The sequence below is a fragment of the Musca vetustissima genome, unplaced genomic scaffold (assembly GCF_032173495.1).
Source record: "Musca vetustissima isolate MV318-11 ecotype Yass unplaced genomic scaffold, APGP_CSIRO_Mvet_v1 utg2745, whole genome shotgun sequence".
Lineage (NCBI taxonomy): Eukaryota > Metazoa > Arthropoda > Insecta > Diptera > Muscidae > Musca > Musca vetustissima.
The window spans coordinates 453,545-474,629 of record NW_026886292.1 but is presented as its reverse complement, the minus strand read 5'-3'; positions in this window follow the sequence as shown (position 1 = coordinate 474,629).

The window sequence follows — 21,085 nt, the reverse complement described above, 5'->3', positions numbered from 1 at the left end:
TGAGGAAATCTGAGTCATTCTTGACAATGTTCAACCGCTGCTGAGCAGTGTCCAGCAACGTTGTTTTTGCTCAAGATTTATCAATTTTGTACGCTATGCTAAAATCATGTGCATGCTCGGCCAATCTTCATGGACATCTCTTCGGCCCTCCTTAAACCGGTTTTACCACAATTTAACTTGTGTTATTTTCAAAGTAGACTCTAAGTGCTAAATCTAGACTAGACTAAAAAGTGCTAAATCTAGCTCTAAGATTTAGCACTTTTTAAACTCGTTTAGCTCCAAAAATATTTGATCTAGCACCTATAGCAATTTTTTTTGGCATTTTTGTTTATTTCTGAATTTTTTTTATAATTTTCAACTATGAACGTGTAAAAGGCCCGGTCCGACCAAATATGTTATACCCTGTGTATTAAAATGTTCTTAACAAATGGTCGGGTACTTCAAATAGTGACTGTTGTCTTCTAGCAGGTTGTTTATTTGGAAAGATGAAAAACCAAATAAAACGGGGCCATTGTAAGGGAAAATTTCTGCAAAAAAATAATACCCTGTACCACAGTGTGGTGAAGGGTATAAAATATATATATATATATATATTTGTATTCACAACTTCAGAGTACTGAAAAAGAAAAATTTCGGTAAATCTATTTTTTAAATTACAGCCATTTCGATAGGGAAAAGGTTATAAAACTTTAAATTGCGCATGTAGGACGGAAACATAGACCTACGTAGAAAATTGTCCGCGTAAATATGCTCCCTAAAATAACCCAGATAATGCCGCTGAAACATTTTAAATACTGAACTAGATTGATAATTATCTGCAACCAAAACCCAGCAAAGTCAAATTATAGATACATTGGTCTGAAAGTACAAAATTATAGTCAATTCGGTTAAAAACGTGTCCGACGTCCCCCAAATATTGAATAATGCGTGGTACCGTATTATTAATTATTGGTAGGGAGATTTTAAAATATATAAATTTGAAGCCACTTCAGTGAAACCCCGTGCCTAAAGTCAGAAAAAACCCCAAATCATGGAAGTACCGCTCTATTGGGGATATACCGAAACATGGTTCCATATCGATAATTTTTGGTAGGGAGATTTGTACCTAATGATAATCCAAAATAGCAAATTAGAGCGAATCGTTGACTACCCTAAAAAGTTGATTAATATGGATAATTTTTTGTAGAAAGATTTTCTACCCACGGAGAACCCAATATACTATATTACGTTGAAGCACTTGCCCAGCCCAAAGCTTCAAAATATTGTATGTTGAGGGTACCATTATATTTGGCTACCCTAAAAATCCTATGAGTAGTAGCAATGTATGTGCAAAATTTCAAAGCCATGTGACCAATATTGCGTATCGTTATTTAACCAATACGAACATGGCTAAATCTGACATAGACTTTTATTCACATTAAGAACAAAATAGGGTCTCCGGATGAATTAAAAAAAAAAAAAAATAAATAAAAAAAACAGATCTGATTATCAGCTATGAGCAAAGTTCTTTTATTTGACAACACTGCTCACAAAAAACTGTCAAATCAAAATCGAACATACATAGCCCAAAAAATATTTATTGATCTGTGTGTCTTCTATGTGTATCTTGTTAAAATTTAGTAAAACATGTTTGTAATATTTCTAATTCTAATAAAATTTCAATTTCTTTTGTAAAGTGTCGTAAAGTAGCCATAAATTTTTAAAGTTCTCAATTTTATTCAGAAAACCTTTATTTCATAATATATTTTTAATTCCCAACCACCGTCATATCTTTATGTCTGGAATTCCAATGAATGCAATGTGTGTAAAACACTTTTCTATTCTCACATTCTCACACATTTCCAATTATTACATACATGACACTTGTAATGTGTACCTTTCACAAAGAAAGCAACAACAACAAATACATAAATCATGAAAAAAATACAAAAATTTTGAATAAAATTTGAAAAGCGTAACATCTTCCCAACAAAAAAAATCATTAAACAAAACTTTTTTCTACTTTAAAAAAAGAACTTCCCCCACCCGTTGTATCGTAACGAAATGAAACATTCTAGGGTATTTATATTGCACAATATTTTCATTGTTGTTGTAGTTGTTGTTATTATTAATGCTGTTTATAGTTACACATTCTTGTTCGTTTGTCGGCTAATGTATTATTACCTATTGTTTGTGTCAGTCCCTTCAACTGACTGTCTGTCACACTATCTTCCCAGCTACAACTTCGGCGGCATGCTTTCTTTTGTATCAGTTTATTTGGTAGATATTTTTTGACGATGAAGTTTATTGCCCAAAAAAGTATTATGTGAAGTTTATTATTGTCGTCCGCCTCCTCCTACCCTCTGCCGTCATCACTCACAATCAGTCACTGCAGTAATGTAATTCTTTTTTCGTCATTGTTTTTTTGGCTACTGCATTTTTGTTGTTGATATTGTGAAGTAATGAACTTTGTAAATATGCCTTTTAAGCATTTTAAATATTCTTTTCCATAAAATCAGGTTACAAATAAGGTAACGAGGCGGCAAAAAAGAAAAAATGAAAATAAAAAATATTACAACACTGGAATTGTGCCAACCAATGGCTAGTTTTGGTAGCTCTTTTTTATGTGACCAAAATATGATTGCGTTATTTTAACGTAAAATGAATTTTTTTTAATAATTCAAAAATGGAAAATGAACTTTGAATGGAGTTACAAATTTAATCAATAAGCTTTTTGTTGAACTCTTGAGAATATTATATAACACTTAGTTTAGTAATGAAACATTTTCTAATCGTAGTTTTTTCTTTAATTTCAGGTAAGCATTTCCTTCTCTATGTTGTTTATATGTTGGGTTTTGGTAAGTCATTAAACAACTTTTCGTGCCCTGCTGGAAGCCTGTGTTTTTCTGGTTATATTAAAGTTCATAAAGAAAATACTATATAGGTTAGGTTAGTTTTTAAAAAAGAAACTGCAATAGCTGCAAAGAACGGTCAAAACTTGAGCTATTTCGAGTTTGTCTTTTTGGATTCTTAATAAAACTCGCCAAGGTCTTTGATCCTGTAACATTTTTTTGTCACTTAGTTTCAGTTCGAAGATGTGGATAATCAGACCACAAATGGTGAAAAATTTCCTGAAATTATTTTTGTAATATCATGGGAACGGACTATCCGATTTGAACCAAACATTGTACAAAATGTAAATAATTTGCGATATTTAATCTAATATTAGGAGAAATGAATGTCGGATTTGAACCAAGCATTGCACAACCTATTATTTTAATGAATACTAGATAAAATCCGATAATGGGACTCATTGGCCCACTCTGTTTGGTACCTCCCTCACAAATGGTCAAAAATTTCCATATTTACAAATCCAATATTAGGCAAAACGAATGTCAGATTCTAATCAAACTTTGCAAAACATATTATCTTTACCAAGCCTAGATCAAGTCCGAATGTGGGACCCGTCGGCCCTCTCCTTCTGGCACCTCAACCACAATAGTAAATATTTTATAAATTTTTAAATTTAATATGAAGCGAATTGAATAGCCTATTTGATCACATTAAATCCGAAACCTCTTTGATAGAAAATATATCTTATATAAAACGAATAATAAAACCTGTGTGACCACCGTAAACCATAGACTGAGAATAAGTATCTGTCGGCATCGTCGACTGACTCTTTTTTACTTGTCTTTATTACTTTCGTACTATATATAATACACCAGCATTTTCCCAATCCTTCTGGAACGCGCGATTTTTGGTATAGCCAACAGCTCTTGTTTCGATTTTTCTGTTATCTCCTATTTTTCGTTGGAAAGAGGAACTTGTGTTCTATTCATATTTCAAATGTCCTTTTCCATATTATTTTTTACACAAAGTTGAACACAGTTTCTTTGATCCATTTTTTTCGAATAGTCTAATATTGAAGAGATCATCAAAATAATTTTTTTGTCTTTCAACAACAAACTGGCAATCTAAAATGGCTGATGTTAACAACAAATATACATATAAGATATTTGTATCAACACACCATAGAATCATTAAGTTCCGAACTTTTTATACCCTTTAACATGGGTTGGAAATTTAAAAATTATTATAATCATGAAAAAGCCACTAGTTTTCCAAAAAATGTAAACATTTCATTAATATCACAACTATTTTCCTACTTCGTTTTAGTTCAACACTATGACACTCTCACTTTGTTGACAAAAACACCACAACCGCCTGTGTTCTGTGTTTTGTTTTTGGTCCTCCGTCTCTCCCCGTACTTATGTGGTTGTTTTTGTGCAATCGTTTATTTTACTACTGTTTCTGTTGATAAAAACCGCCGACATTACGCTGACTCGATTATGACTAGTTTTTATTCCATTATTTCTTTATTTCACACAGCGTCTTCTGTATTGGTGCTACAAAATTCGCATATGTATTTTCCAAATTATTTCGATATAAATTCTAAATACAATATGTCAAACAAGTGTTGATACAAATAACAAGTCCAACCGAATGGTTAACATTGTATATGATAAATATGAAATGATACATGACATAACAAAAAAGAAGAAAAAATAAAGTAAAAATTGAAAACTTAAAACGACAATTTTTTGTGCCATAGAAACTCGCAATCAGCAACATATCACACCAAAGTCGTTTTTTCACTCGCTCTTACAAGAAACCAGCATTAAAAGTATTAATATTGCATTCATAAAATGCAGAAATCGAATCTGCTGTGTATAAGCCCAATAAAATTTATTGAATAGGTGGCGTATTTAATAAGCAGTCGATTTTGGTGGAGAATCTCCGGGGAAATGACCGAGTGACTGTGAAACAAATTAAAAGGTATACGAAGTGAAAACAAATTTAAAGATTTTATTACTGATTTAAACAAACATCTCTTCATTTTATCAAATTATGTTATGAAGCCAATATTCCTATTATTACAATTCCTCCAACACACATTTCTCCTTTCTACCACGCCATATTTTTTGTCATTCACACAAAAAAATAGTTAAAAGCTCCGAACATTTTTCCATCAACAATTCACAAAGGAATTTAGGTCTTCGTACACTTGTTTGAATAACACACATAACAAAAGGAATACAAAATAAAGGATAATGTGGAGAGAGGTGATAGAGTAGAACAAAGGACCTCACCTTAACACAGAAATGGCAAAAACAATAAAACGAACACAAACAAAACATGAGAAAAATAAATAAATAACGATAAAAACAACAACAATACAAAAATCATAACCATTTGTTTGAACTAGAAAAAAATCTCCATGAAGCAAGGAAGAAGAAAATAAAATTATGAATGAATGAAGAAAAAAGCAGGTTATTATAAAGAAAATAACCCTAATCAAGAGTTATTATAGGGAGGAAGGGAACTGCAACCACACACTCGTACACTGTTGGCAGCCCATAAAACACCTTAATTAAGTTAACCACAAAATAAATAATAATGATGATGATGGTGGCATAGAACACACCCAAAAAATATGCCATAGAGAAAACGACAATATTTTACTAACAAGCAATTACTCTTCACCTTCCCATTCGGTTCCTTTCCTTCTATCGGCCTGCCTACCAAGCCCAAGCCCCAAACCCTTCAGTTTCAAATGTGTTAAAATTGCTAGGCTGCTGCTAATACTGCCACCGTTGTCGTTTTCAAAGCTTTTTTATGGTAATTTTATTCCACCTATTATTGTGAGCTAAAATACTGGCTTCCTTGCTTGAATGAATCTTGGGTAGGCTCTATGGAGTTGAATGATTCTGAAGAGTAGAATAGAATTGCAGTGTTATTATTATGGGATAACTTTCTTTCGGGAACATTATATTTGTGTGTAACACAAAAGTGTAGAGGTTATTAGCAACGATAAATTATGACAATAAATTCGGAACAGTGGAAAGCAAGAGGAATAATAACAGATACAATGGAGGTACAAGTTACTTCAGTTACGAATACAGGAACTGTGTACCATTGTTGATCATTTTTTGTAGAGCTATTTGCTACCTAATGGGAAATCGGAACAGAAATAAAGAAAAGAGCGAGTTACCAGGACTTTAACTAAAGGGAAGACTTAGCCAATCAGAACCCAAAAAGTCAAGCTAAGATTGATTCGGTCTGATAACGTGTTCAAGATAACGAAAAATGTTTTTAATAATTAAAATAAATGTGGGCCTTTTTGAGGGTGAAATGTTGGCGGAAACGGAAACACCTGAAAGTAAGTCGATTGACCTGCAGTGGAGCAGCGGTAGTTTCACTATTGTGTCTTAATCCTAATATACGAAGATCGTAATTGGATCATACGGGGAGCAAATTTTAATCGGACGGAGAAGTTGCTGCGGGTAGTGGAGATCCCAATAAATTTCCTTTGGATATGCACCTATCCAATAAACAGTCAGCGGGGTTTTAGTTAAGAATCTCCGAGGACCCCTATTTCGCCGAGTCGAAATTTGTGTGCCTAAATAATCAAACACTAGGTCACCTAAAGTGACCTCCCTAAAGCTGGTGTGTTAGGCTCGTGATCATTAGTTTTTTACAGATCATAAGTCATCTCCTTCTCACTAACGTTGGGATGTTAGACGATCTTGTGCTCATCAGTGAGTCACAGTTTGTAGTCAGGGTAGCGACTGTATTCGAACGGAGCCTTGTTGATACCTGGCCGACTTAACAAGTTTCCATGTTTAGTTGTCAAGTCCTTACAGTGTTAGGAGACTGCACCAAATCGACCTCAAATCTTCACACACGAATATCCCTATGGATATTACAGACAAAACATTCCTTTTAAAATCAGCAAACACATTGATGACGAATCCCATTCGGCTGATGTTGTTGGTGTGGCTGCCTTGGCACCCTCAGTCTTGACTTTTTTGTGCAGCTTCAATAACCAATTCTACTCTCCAAATGACATCATCGACTACAGGTCCATTTAGATAAATTCGAATTTAATTAGCAAAGACGCGAACAGATATTTTAACATAGTGTTAACATAGGGTTAACAGTGTCGTTAACAGACCTCTGTTATCGTTAAAATTACTAACAAATAATGATTTGTTCATGAAATTATTATTTTCATATATTAATTAAACTAAATAAAGATATTATGATGGATAATTTCATCTATTAAAGTTTCAAAAATATTATAAGGTAGTTTTGGCGAAAAATAATTAGTGCCAATAACGCAACTGGATGAACAAGTCCAATGTCCATTAAGTCTCCCGGGATAATTCTGCCGGGTCAATATTGGTATCTATGGAAAGCTTATGAAGTGTACTACACATTAGCATTGCAAAAAGGATACCAAGTTCGGGCCGATTCCGCCGTATTTGGCAATTTCTGAAAAAATCCTTTGAAAAGGATATTTCCAGTGGAGAATATGATTTCCAGGACAATTCTGCCGGGTCAATATTGGTATCTATGGAAAGCTTATGAAGTGTACTACACATTAGCATTGCAAAAAGGATACCAAGTTCGGGCCGATTCCGCCGTATTTGGCAATTTCTGAAAAAATCCTTTGAAAAGGATATTTCCAGTGGAGAATATGATTTCCAGGACAATTCTGCCAGGTCAATATTGGTATCTATGGAAAGCTTATGAAGTGTAATACACATTAGCATTGCAAAAAGGATACCATGTTCGGGCCGATTCCGCCGTATTTGGCAATTTCTGAAAAAATCCATTGAAAAGGATATTTCCAGTGGAGAATATGATTTCCAGGACAATTCTGCCGGGTCAATATTGGTATCTATGGAAAGCTTATAAAGTGTACTACTAATTGGCATTGCAAAAAGGATACCAAGTTCGGGCCGATTCCGCCGTATTTGGCAATTTCTGAAAAAATCCTTTGAAAAGGATATTTCCAGTGGAGAATATGATTTCCAGGACAATTCTGCCGGGTCAATATTGGTATCTATGGAAAGCTTATGAAGTGTACTACACATTAGCATTGCAAAAAGGATACCAAGTTCGGGCCGATTCCGCCGTATTTGGCAATTTCTGAAAAAATCCTTTGAAAAGGATATTTCCAGTGGAGAATATGATTTCCAGGACAATTCTGCCGGGTCAATATTGGTATCTATGGAAAGCTTATGAAGTGTACTACACATTAGCATTGCAAAAAGGATACCAAGTTCGGGCCGATTCCGCCGTATTTGGCAATTTCTGAAAAAATCCTTTGAAAAGGATATTTCCAGTGGAGAATATGATTTCCAGGACAATTCTGCCGGGTCAATATTGGTATCTATGGAAAGCTTATGAAGTGTACTACACATTAGCATTGCAAAAAGGATACCAAGTTCGGGCCGATTCCGCCGTATTTGGCAATTTCTGAAAAAATCCTTTGAAAAGGATATTTCCAGTGGAGAATATGATTTCCAGGACAATTCTGCCGGGTCAATATTGGTATCTATGGAAAGCTTATGAAGTGTACTACTCATTGGCATTGCAAAAAGGATACCAAGTTCGGGCCGATTCCGCCGTATTTGGCAATTTCTGAAAAAATCCTTTGAAAAGGATATTTCCAGTGGAGAATATGATTTCCAGGACAATTCTGCCGGGTCAATATTGGTATCTATGGAAAGCTTATGAAGTGTACTACACATTAGCATTGCAAAAAGGATACCAAGTTCGGGCCGATTCCGCCGTATTTGGCAATTTCTGAAAAAATCCTTTGAAAAGGATATTTCCAGTGGAGAATATGATTTCCAGGACAATTCTGCCGGGTCAATATTGGTATCTATGGAAAGCTTATGAAGTGTACTACACATTAGCATTGCAAAAAGGATACCAAGTTCGGGCCGATTCCGCCGTATTTGGCAATTTCTGAAAAAATCCTTTGAAAAGGATATTTCCAGTGGAGAATATGATTTCCAGGACAATTCTGCCGGGTCAATATTGGTATCTATGGAAAGCTTATGAAGTGTACTACACATTAGCATTGCAAAAAGGATACCAAGTTCGGGCCGATTCCGCCGTATTTGGCAATTTCTGAAAAAATCCTTTGAAAAGGATATTTCCAGTGGAGAATATGATTTCCAGGACAATTCTGCCGGGTCAATATTGGTATCTATGGAAAGCTTATGAAGTGTACTACACATTAGCATTGCAAAAAGGATACCAAGTTCGGGCCGATTCCGCCGTATTTGGCAATTTCTGAAAAAATCCTTTGAAAAGGATATTTCCAGTGGAGAATATGATTTCCAGGACAATTCTGCCGGGTCAATATTGGTATCTATGGAAAGCTTATGAAGTGTACTACTAATTGGCATTGCAAAAAGGATACCAAGTTCGGGCCGATTCCGCCGTATTTGGCAATTTCTGAAAAAATCCTTTGAAAAGGATATTTCCAGTGGAGAATATGATTTCCAGGACAATTCTGCCGGGTCAATATTGGTATCTATGGAAAGCTTATGAAGTGTACTACACATTAGCATTGCAAAAAGGATACCAAGTTCGGGCCGATTCCGCCGTATTTGGCAATTTCTGAAAAAATCCTTTGAAAAGGATATTTCCAGTGGAGAATATGATTTCCAGGACAATTCTGCCGGGTCAATATTGGTATCTATGGAAAGCTTATGAAGTGTACTACTAATTGGCATTGCAAAAAGGATACCAAGTTCGGGCCGATTCCGCCGTATTTGGCAATTTCTGAAAAAATCCTTTGAAAAGGATATTTCCAGTGGAGAATATGATTTCCAGGACAATTCTGCCGGGTCAATATTGGTATCTATGGAAAGCTTATGAAGTGTACTACACATTAGCATTGCAAAAAGGATACCAAGTTCGGGCCGATTCCGCCGTATTTGGCAATTTCTGAAAAAATCCTTTGAAAAGGATATTTCCAGTGGAGAATATGATTTCCAGGACAATTCTGCCGGGTCAATATTGGTATCTATGGAAAGCTTATGAAGTGTACTACACAATAGCATTGCAAAAGGAATGCAAGGTTTGAGTAGATTCCGCCCTAAAACTTCTTTCCTTGAGAGTAAACTTTATGTGTCTTAATTATCATTTATTTAAGCAATTTTATAAATTTACATGTATATATCTAAAGGTTCACCCAAATCCAAATTTTAAAAATTTCCATTTAGCACACATTATTTCCATACGTACCTTCCTAAACCATCTAATATACCAGTTAAATTCCAAAACCGTTTCAGAAAGCTAAATTGGACGACTTTGTTAAAAACGCCTATTATCCTGTAAAGACCACTGTGCGAAAATTATCAAAGATGGGCGGATGAAACTGGGCTTAAATGAAAGGTCTGCAGGAGTACTTTAAGGCCATATACCAGTTATATTCAAAAACCGTTTCAGAACGCTAAATTGTTATGGGCATGCACTGGTGGCCAAAATTAAAGCAACTGAAATGCGTTGGGTTTTTAAGTGGTGACTAATCTGAAATTCTGAAAGTTTTAAGCTATTGGGAAGAAAATTCCTTCTTTTTGTGGACAATGTAATGAAATGAAATTTAAACCAGTAAGGAAAGTAGTAAAGTGATACCCTTCACCACTATGGGTGTATTAAAAAGATGCATCCTAACAGAAGGGCCATTAATATGAAATTGGATGAACTAATTCAGTACGCTATGCCAAATTTCGTGCAAATCGGAAGATATATAGGGACTTTGGTACACGATTTACGTGAAATCGGACGAAAATATATATGGGAGCTATATCTAAATCTGAATCGATTTTTCCCAATTTCAATAGGGTTCGTCCTTGGGCCAAATAGGCTAGCTGTGCCAAATTTCATCCAATTCGGATCATAAATGCGACCTGTACTTTGTTTACAATTTAACATGGACAGACAGACGGACGGACGGACATGCATAAATCGACTTAGAAAGTGATTCTATGCATATTCTCAAAAGGAACCATGTGTCTATCTCGTTTGCTTTTGCCTGTTACAAACATATGCACAAAGACATAATACCCTGTACCACAGTGTGGTGAAGGGTATAAAAAATAAAAATTCGATTTATTGCTGGCATTTTATTACCAAAATTATTGAACCAATTTATTGTATTTCGGTTAAATGAAACATATATCAATTATTCGGACTTGCCATTATTGAAACGCACGGATAATTGAAACAAATTCACTGCATTCGGCCACTTTCAAATAAGCGGATTGTACTGTAAAACTTATCCATATTGCATTCTTGGATGTCACATGTTTTCCAATGGTCTATTTATAGCTCTTTATATTAGTGCGTGTGCGTGTGTGGATTCAACACACAAAATATGCGCTCACTGAGAGAGCGCGTTAAGGGTTGTTTATTACCAAAAACAAAAATGTAACGTTCGCTATTTGTCGTTGTCGCATAGCAACGAAAAGCTACTGATCTCATCGGAACGAAAACAAAACAAGCATCATATTACTTTACGCACAGAAAGTGCGGTGGCTCAGTTGGTAAGCGCGTTAGTTTTTTGACAATTCTTTGTTTAAACGTTGGGTCGTAGGTTCAAATCCCAGCGCAGGAGAACTTTTTTTTAATTTTAAATTTATTAAATCATATTAATTTTTATATATTTATTTTTCATATCTGAAAAACATAAAATTTTTTAAGCATATTTAAAATCAAAGACCTATATCCTTAATAAATACAATCATTTTGTGTATTCAAATAAAATATATATTTGTTGTGTTTTCCAAAAAAAAAAAAAAAAAAAATCATATAGTTATTCAAAAAAAGTTTAATGTAATGAAACATTGTGATATTTCTATAAAAAATCTTGTGGTTTTTCTAAAAAATATGTTTATCCTTTAATCATGACTTGTGTTAATTTAATAAAAAATAAAAACTGCAAAAATATATTTTTTCAAATACAGTAAAAACTCCCTAATCGGGATAATTGATTGTAGACCCCAATCCAGATTGCCGAGATTTTCGGACTATCGAATTTTTAAATTGGGTTAAATTTATATAATTTAATTAGTTTTATGTTTTTACTAAAAAATAAAATTATTCATTGCAAAAATATGAACTTTGAATATAATAGTAATATAATAACAATCTATAGAAAAAAATTTGTGAGACCTTTGGGTCGATTTTTTTCATAGAAGAAATCGTGTGACCTTTGGAACGATTTTTTTTTCCATAGAAAAAAATTCGTGAGACCCTTGGGTTGATTCTTTCCATAGGAAAAAAATTCGTGAGACCCTTGGGTTGATTTTTTTCTATAGAAAAAAATTCGTGAGACCCTTGGGTTGATTTTTTTCTATAGAAAAAAATTCGTGAGACCCTTGGGTTGATTTTTTTCTATAGAAAAAAATTCGTGAGACCCTTGGGTTGATTTTTTTCTATAGAAAAAAATTCGTGAGACCCTTGGGTTGATTTTTTTATATAGAAAAAAATTCGTGAGACCCTTGGGTTGATTTTTTTCTATAGAAAAAAATTCGTGAGACCCTTGGGTTGATTTTTTTCTATAGAAAAAAATTCGTGAGACCCTTGGGTTGATTTTTTTCTATAGAAAAAAATTCGTGAGACCCTTGGGTTGATTTTTTTCTATAGAAAAAAATTCGTGAGACCCTTGGGTTGATTTTTTTTTTCTATAGGTTGATTTTTTTCTATAGAAAAAAATTCGTTTGGGTTGATTTTTTTCTATAGAAAAAAATTCGTGAGACCCTTGGGTTGATTTTTTTCTATAGAAAAAAATTCGTGAGACCCTTGGGTTGATTTTTTTCTATATCGTGAGAACCCTTGGGTCGATTTTTTCTATAGATTGTTATTATATTACTATTATATTCAAACTTCATATTTTATTTTTTAATAAAAACATAAAACTAATTAAATTATATAAATTTAACCCAATTTAAAAATTCGATAGTCCGAAAATCTCGGCAATCTGGATTGGGGTCTACAATCAATTATCCGGATTAGGGAGTTTTAACTGTATTTGAAAACTTAACATAAGTCCTGTTTAAAGGATAAACATATTTTTTCGAAAAACCACAAGATTTTTTATAAAAATATCACAATGTTTCATTACATTAAACTTTTTTTGAATAACTATATGTTTTTTTTTTTTTTTGGAAAACACAACAAATATATATTTTATTTGAATACACAAAATGATTGTATTTATTAAGGATATAGGTCTTTGATTTTAAATATGCTTAAAAAATTTTATGTTTTTCAGATATGAAAAATAAATATATATAAAAAATTAATATGATTTAATAAATTTAAAATTAAAAAAAGTTCTCCTGCGCTGGGATTTGAACCTACGACCCAACGTTTAAACAAAGAATTGTCAAAAAACTAACGCGCTTACCAACTGAGCCACCGCACTTTCTGTGCGTAAAGTAATATGATGCTTGTTTTGTTTTCGTTCCGATGAGATCAGTAGCTTTTCGTTGCTATGCGACAACGACAAATAGCGAACGTTACATTTTTGTTTTTGGTAATAAACAACCCTTAACGCGCTCTCTCAGTGAGCGCATATTTTGTGTGTTGAATCCACACACGCACACGCACTAATATAAAGAGCTATAAATAGACCATTGGAAAACATCCAAGAATGCAATATGTGAAAATTGTACAGTCCAATCCGCTTAATTGAAAGTGGCCAAATGCAGTGAGTTTGACATTGTTGAATCACTCGGATAATTAGTGATTCAACAATGTCAAGTCCGTATAATTGATATATGTTTCATTTAATTGTTTCATAAAATTGGGTCAATAATTTTGCCAAACAATTCCAGCAATAAATCGACTTCTTTGAAACTTTTCATTGCGGAATCGGTATCCTTTTTGCAATGCCAATGAGTAGTGCACTTCATAAGCTTTCCATAGATACCAATATTGACCCGGCAGAATTGTCCTGGAAATCATATTCTCCACTGGAAATATCCTTTTCAAAGGATTTTTTCAGAAATTGCCAAATACGGCGGAATCGGCCCGAACTTGGTATCCTTTTTGCAATGCCAATGAGTAGTACACTTCATAAGCTTTCCATAGATACCAATATTGACCCGGCAGAATTGTCCTGGAAATCATATTCTCCACTGGAAATATCCTTTTCAAAGGATTTTTTCAGAAATTGCCAAATACGGCGGAATCGGCCCGAACTTGGTATCCTTTTTGCAATGCTAATGTGTAGTACACTTCATAAGCTTTCCATAGATACCAATATTGACCCGGCAGAATTGTCCTGGAAATCATATTCTCCACTGGAAATATCCTTTTCAAAGGATTTTTTCAGAAATTGCCAAATACGGCGGAATCGGCCCGAACTTGGTATCCTTTTTGCAATGCTAATGTGTAGTACACTTCATAAGCTTTCCATAGATACCAATATTGACCCGGCAGAATTGTCCTGGAAATCATATTCTCCACTGGAAATATCCTTTTCAAAGGATTTTTTCAGAAATTGCCAAATACGGCGGAATCGGCCCGAACTTGGTATCCTTTTTGCAATGCCAATTAGTAGTACACTTTATAAGCTTTCCATAGATACCAATATTGACCCGGCAGAATTGTCCTGGAAATCATATTCTCCACTGGAAATATCCTTTTCAAAGGATTTTTTCAGAAATTGCCAAATACGGCGGAATCGGCCCGAACTTGGTATCCTTTTTGCAATGCTAATGTGTAGTACACTTCATAAGCTTTCCATAGATACCAATATTGACCCGGCAGAATTGTCCTGGAAATCATATTCTCCACTGGAAATATCCTTTTCAAAGGATTTTTTCAGAAATTGCCAAATACGGCGGAATCGGCCCGAACTTGGTATCCTTTTTGCAATGCTAATGTGTAGTACACTTCATAAGCTTTCCATAGATACCAATATTGACCCGGCAGAATTGTCCTGGAAATCATATTCTCCACTGGAAATATCCTTTTCAAAGGATTTTTTCAGAAATTGCCAAATACGGCGGAATCGGCCCGAACTTGGTATCCTTTTTGCAATGCTAATGTGTAGTACACTTCATAAGCTTTCCATAGATACCAATATTGACCCGGCAGAATTGTCCTGGAAATCATATTCTCCACTGGAAATATCCTTTTCAAAGGATTTTTTCAGAAATTGCCAAATACGGCGGAATCGGCCCGAACTTGGTATCCTTTTTGCAATGCTAATGTGTAGTACACTTCATAAGCTTTCCATAGATACCAATATTGACCCGGCAGAATTGTCCTGGAAATCATATTCTCCACTGGAAATATCCTTTTCAAAGGATTTTTTCAGAAATTGCCAAATACGGCGGAATCGGCCCGAACTTGGTATCCTTTTTGCAATGCTAATGTGTAGTACACTTCATAAGCTTTCCATAGATACCAATATTGACCCGGCAGAATTGTCCTGGAAATCATATTCTCCACTGGAAATATCCTTTTCAAAGGATTTTTTCAGAAATTGCCAAATACGGCGGAATCGGCCCGAACTTGGTATCCTTTTTGCAATGCCAATTAGTAGTACACTTTATAAGCTTTCCATAGATACCAATATTGACCCGGCAGAATTGTCCTGGAAATCATATTCTCCACAGGAAATATCCTTTTCAATGGATTTTTTCAGAAATTGCCAAATACGGCGGAATCGGCCCGAACATGGTATCCTTTTTGCAATGCTAATGTGTAGTACACTTTATAAGCTTTCCATAGATACCAATATTGACCCGGCAGAATTGTCCTGGAAATCATATTCTCCACTGGAAATATCCTTTTCAAAGGATTTTTTCAGAAATTGCCAAATACGGCGGAATCGGCCCGAACTTGGTATCCTTTTTGCAATGCTAATGTGTAGTACACTTCATAAGCTTTCCATAGATACCAATATTGACCCGGCAGAATTATCCCGGGAGACTTAATGGACATTGGACTTGTTCATCCAGTTGCGTTATTGGCACTAATTATTTTTCGCCAAAACTACCTTATAATATTTTTGAAACTTTAATAGATGAAATTATCCATCATAATATCTTTATTTAGTTTAATTAATATATGAAATTAATAATTTCATGAACAAATCATTATTTGTTAGTAATTTTAACGATAACAGAGGTCTGTTAACGACACTGTTAACCCTATGTTAACACTATGTTAAAATATCGGTTCGCGTCTTTGCTAATTAAATTCGAATTTATCTAAATGGACCTATCGACTACTGAGAATTTTCAGCGAACCTTTCTTTTGGCCCTCCCATCCCCATTACACTCGATGGCATCAACGAAAGCCTGGAAAGACTGACGGTTATTCTCTTCAATATAAGTGATAATTCCGTCCTCCCTCTAGAATGAATCGCCAGGATGTCGCTCTAATTTACCTTTGAGGAGGTCCCTGAATGACGAGAGATCCTAGCCAGCATTGCGAAGAAAGGTGTAGATTTTTTATATACTATTTTCTCCAGCGTGAACTTTAAAAAACTCCAGGCTGTAGGCGGGGGAGGATCTTAAAAAAACATTTTTTCAGGGACTATTTGTAGGTGTGATTTTTTTAGACATATTTTTCGGGTCTAGCTATATAGTCGTGGATTTGTAAAAAAATGCCTAGCGTAGCTATGGGATTATTTTTTTAAATATTTTTTTAAAATATTTTTTTAAATATTTTTTTTTTAATTTTTTTAAGGCTTAGCTATTGGCGTGGATTTTTTGAGCCTATTTTTCCATTTATTTTTTTGAAAAAATATTTTTTCAGGCCTAGATATATCGGTGGGTTTACAAAAAAATATTTTTTCAAGGTCTAGCTATATATTTTAAAAATATTTTTCTAGGCCTTGCTGTAGGCGTGGATTTTTTAAAAATATTTTCCAGGCCTAGATGCTTAAAAATATTTTCCTGGTCTAAATTTGTTTTAAAATATTTTCTGGGCTTTGCAATAGGCGTGGATTTGTTAAAAATATTTTTGCAGGCCTAGTTATAGTCGTGGATTAGAAAAAAAAATTACATGGTCTAGCTATAGGTGTGAATTAAAAAAAAAATCCTGCCTAAGCTATAGAAGATTAAAAAAAAAAATATTTTTCCAGGCCTAGAAATAGGCATAGATTTTTTTTAATATTTTGTCAGGCCTAGTCTTTGGATTTTTTTAAAATATTTTTCCAGGCGTGGATTTTTTAAATATAATATTTTTTTCCAGATCTAAAAAATACGTTCTAATGCTGATGAATTTTATAGTGTAAAACTTCAAATACATAATTTCGTCGATTTTATGCACCAAACTTTTTTCAATAAAACCCCCTCGCATATCAATAAATTAATATCATTTTGTGGCGAATTTATATATTGTGCTAATTTTCACTAGTTCCCGCTCCCCATCTTCTTCTCCGCCAGGGTGTGAGGAGCAGGAAAAACGATATAGCGCGATTTGAATTGGGTTGGGTGCGGTGTTTGTTTTATTGTGTGTCTGTCTGTCTCGTACAAGAAAATTAATTGTCTGCTAATTTCAACAGCAGCAACGGCAATATTTCTGCTCCATTTCGTTTTATCCAATTTTATGGGGCATTGATTGTTGCACGAATGTGTTTTTCTAACTAACGATTCAACTGACTGACACATACAACAGAATCACGCATACAATCTCACACATATTTTCACATATTTTGTGACGTCATTATTATATCGTCACTTTGGCATGCCAAAAGCTAAAGCAGCGCCTGACATAATCGCACACACACACATACACACCAAAAAATTTTATTATGATGTGCAAAAAAAAAGAAGGGGTTCATTGACCCCGTTACCACGATGCCATGACCTCCCTAGAAGTTGTGTTGAATTTATGGCGTGAATGGCGTTTTCCGTGGCAGTACCAGTTAAATCGTGTTTTTTTTTAATGCAAAGTCAAATACAAAAATAAATAGCGCCACCCTTTTTATTTAATATTGTAGGGGGTTTGTTTTGTGGTGGTGGGGAGTTACAATAAAAAAGGATGTTGTGATAAATATTTGAAATTATGAGTTATTAAGATATCAAAGTAAACGAGTGGGATTGTGAATATTATTCAAAAATAATTAATAGTTTTGTGTTAAAGGAAGACTTTTTGTAAAACAGTTTTATGTTTATTAATTCCTGTAGGCAAAGGCATTAACCTCGGCGTAGTCAACGGATTAAGCCACAAGAAAAAAAAATAATTTCCGTTAATTTAGAATTAGAAATTCTTTAGTAAAAATCTCCTCGTTTTTGCAACAATTTCTCATGCGGAAAAGCCTTGTTGTAACACAATTTTGCAATCAAAAATGTATACAAAGTAATGTAATCAGTTTTATCATCATCTTCATGCCTCCACATCATCTTTACAGACATCTGATCTTTGCTCAAATGCCAATTTCAGATATCAAATTTACGAAGCAATTCTACTTGCTTGTACACAAACACACAATAAGTGCAATTTTCGACAATTATAAATTGTCATAACATGATTTGGTACAACAGAGTAAATTTATGACTTACTTTTTTGAATTGATATGTGGCGCCCAAACATAGGCCCAATACAAAATGTTCTCAGTTTTTATAACAATATTAGACAAAATTGACAATATGATATAAGGGGTGGACAATTCCTTAAGGTGATGAAAGTCCTTGGCGTGTGCATTAGGAACCTAGAAAGGACACAAATTTTGTTCATAAGATGAGTTTATTGATTTCAATTACCAATGTCTCATTTTGAAGTCATAACCCAAATTTATTAAATGTAAAGTAGTCGGTTTAAGAACAGAAATCGAAAGTCTCAAACGGTTCCTCTCATAATTACGTCTATATCATATTGCAATATCGTAGTCTATACTAATATGCTTCTCGATGTTTCTAATTGTGGTGTTTCTAAGTACGAAAATTATGTCTTGTCTTCTAGTCGGCGGTCAATGTCAACAAATTAAGGTTGACAGACAAGTTGATATATTTCATTAATCTATCGTATGCAAATTACGAAAACATTTTCTCTAGTAGGCTGGTGGTTTTCTTCTTCGTTTTTCCTTGTATCGTTCAATAGATTTTCTCAATCAATGTCATTACTCTGATTGTAACAGAGGCCCTTCTCGAGGTTGTAGGTCAGCCATTACACACGATGGTCTCAACCCAGTTATTTTTTCCGGCACATTTATTATTACTTGCTTATTGGCGGCATTGAAGGTCGTTTGGTTGGACAACATGTGGAACGACGACGAAGGCGGCGACAAGTAAATTGCATTGTCTGTATGACTGTCTGTCAATCTACATACGAGTACATTCGTCGTATGTCTGACTGTCTGAGGCTTGTTTTACAAGTAATAATTATTCACTGTTTTGTTGTGACCAAATGTGTCATCTACTGATTGTCTGTCAGACGTCGTCTCAAATGATTTGGTGGTAGTGGTTGGTTTTTTTTTCGTCTTCAGAATTTTCCTATAGACATTTTCGAATAATAATATTTTTTTTGGTTTTTTTTTTTGATTTATTGCCCGGCACCCAAAATTAAATGAATACAATGCAACAACTCAATTGTTATGGTATTGAAAATTATTGTGTAAAATAATTTTCGTAATGGATACAAAATCCATTGCAAGAAGGGGGGATTAGCTTTTTCTGTTCCATTTGTCTTTTTTTCGGTTCAAGCACGTGTTAGTGCTTATACATAGATTTGTTTGATATTTGTGCCGTTTTGTTTGTTTCTATTTCCACTGTTTAGTTGGTCAATTGTTGGGTCAGAGCTTTGCGGATCGCTGTTAATTACAAAATTCAATTGAATATTACACATGCTGTTAAATGTTTTATAAACGGATTTCCGTTGCGTTGGATGTTTTTTTCTCTTTGATGATGGATTGACAAAATTGTAGCTGTTACAAAATATTTACGTAAGACTTTCGAAATGTGTGTTCAGATTGGAGGTTGCATGGATTGATAAACCTTACAAATCAATATCTCAAAATATGTCTACAAAGTATAAAAGAAGAGCTATAGAAGAATAATGCCAACACTGGCTACGCGACAGAATCTCCTTTTAATTAGAATAGTGTATGTGGGTAGCCTGCCTTCGGCCGGGGATTTAAGACTTTCTCCTATGGACAGATGCCAACACCGGCTACGCGACAGAATCTCCTTTTAATGAGAATAGCGTTTGAGGGTAGCCGGCCTTCTAAAAAAATCCAATGTGTCATAATGTGTAGAGCCAATCATAATGTGTAGAGCCGTATGCATGAATTGGAAAATTTTGTGAGACCTCCAGGAGCTACAAACGTAGATTAAAAAAATCTATAGAACTTTAAAGATCCATAGGCTTTGTTAAAAAAATCTCTAGGGCCTCCATAAGAGCCATAGGCGCGGAGTAAGAAGATTTATGGGATCCCCACAAACCATTGGCGCGAATTGAAAACGAATTAAGGCATGTATAGCCTTAGATTAAAAATATGCAAGACCCAAACATCAATAGGCTTGGATAAACAATTCTCGAAGACCTCCAACAGTCATAGCCCTGAATTATAAGGCATCCACAAACCATAGACTTGAATTAAAAACATGCTAGGGCCTCCAGGCCTCCAAGATTAAAGCAGTCCTGGGTCCTTATAGAGTCAGAGGCAAGAATTACAGGATCCATAGATTTGGGTTAAAAATGTCTTAGGCCACCATTAGCCATAGATGTAGATTAAAAAATTGCTAATACCTTCAAGACCAGTATGTCATACAGTATTTGTATTACTAGAAACACTGGGAACTTTATTGTGACGACGAAAACAAAAGAGAAAAAATTAAATAAAATTATTTTTCATTTCAGTTTGGCATAATAAAAAATACAGCTTTGCTTCTCCAATAAAAAATAGGTATTGTTTTTGTTTTACTATAAACTTGCGCATAGAGATTCAGATACAATATGTTTTTTCAATTTTTTTCATTTACAATAAATATTTAGGCTTTGAAGTTGTTTTCATTAAAAAATATATATAATAACAAAATACAAATAGTTATTAAATTTCATATAGGAAAATGCCCTTGTAATACTACTAATACTACTAACCGATATCAACACATATAAGATAAATATTCTTTACATTATTTTTGTTTGTTTTTTTTTATCAAAACAAAACAAATCAATTCAATTTTTTGTTTGCTTTTTTTCGTTAGATTTTATTTCTTTTTTGATTTGTAGCAGTTAAAGTTATTTATATAATAATAATTATAATAGTTAT